At 53.7% G+C, this 801-nt stretch overlaps 1 protein-coding gene across 1 annotated transcript in view; it reads left to right on the top strand.

Moving 5' to 3' along the window:
* The window catches only part of LOC104498539 (whirlin-like), a gene marked incomplete at both ends in the record, with an annotated part of 25804 nt that overhangs the window by 22770 nt on the left and 2233 nt on the right, over positions 1-801 (top strand). The window lies entirely within an intron of this gene.

Genomic DNA, 801 nt, shown 5'->3' with positions numbered 1-801 from the left:
TGGGGAGGAGTGTGGTTTTTAAAAGACCCCTCCCTGCCTCTTCCCTCAGCCTCCGATGGTGGTATCGCCCCGTCCTTCGTGCCAGCACTGGCATTTGCACAGTCCTGCCCCACGTCGGGTCTGGCTGAAGCCTGACCGTTCTGTGGCTGTTGCTGGGTGTTTCAGCCAACTCTGTCTCCTGCCCCAGCCTGGCCACACTGTCAGCAACCCAAGAAAGGGCAGGGGGTGTTTCCCTTTCAAAAGCCACCTGCCTTTATATTGCATTAACTGACAATGGAATCAACCCTCGTCAGAGGAAGGAGTGATTTCCCAAGCTAATATTTTCGCTGTCAGTCTCTGAACAAGCCATTTCTTTTAGTTCTCATTCTGCAGGGTTCCTTCTGAAACCACAGGGATAAAAGTACTTTCCATCAATGTTTTTGCTGCTTCCCTAATGCTCTTAATTGTCTCCCATGTCTATTTTGGGATGCTGACATCTTAGAGCAGCCTCCAGCAGATGGGGGAAATGCAGATGCACCAGCATTTGGACTAATCAGTTGTTTACCCTGCAATAAATAACACGCGGTTAAACACGAACTGTACCCTGCCCATCCCAGCACAAACAGCCCTGAGAACATGATGGAATCAAAGCAGACCCTTTCTGAGCCACAGCAGCACCGCTCCAGCTCTGGAGTTCCTGTGGCAGCGGGGTGCTGAGCCTGGGTTTGCTCTTCCGGGGCCTTGCAGGGGATCCAGGCAGAGCATCCCCCGGGAGAGCACCTGGTGCCCGCCTGGGGCAGAGCCACAGCTCCAGCCTGGACG

This window comes from Buceros rhinoceros, unplaced genomic scaffold (assembly GCF_000710305.1).
Source record: "Buceros rhinoceros silvestris isolate BGI_N320 unplaced genomic scaffold, ASM71030v1 scaffold13118, whole genome shotgun sequence".
Taxonomy (NCBI): Eukaryota; Metazoa; Chordata; class Aves; order Bucerotiformes; family Bucerotidae; genus Buceros; species Buceros rhinoceros.
The sequence above is the reverse complement of the archived record's forward strand: the minus strand, read 5'-3'. Positions and strand labels throughout refer to the sequence as shown.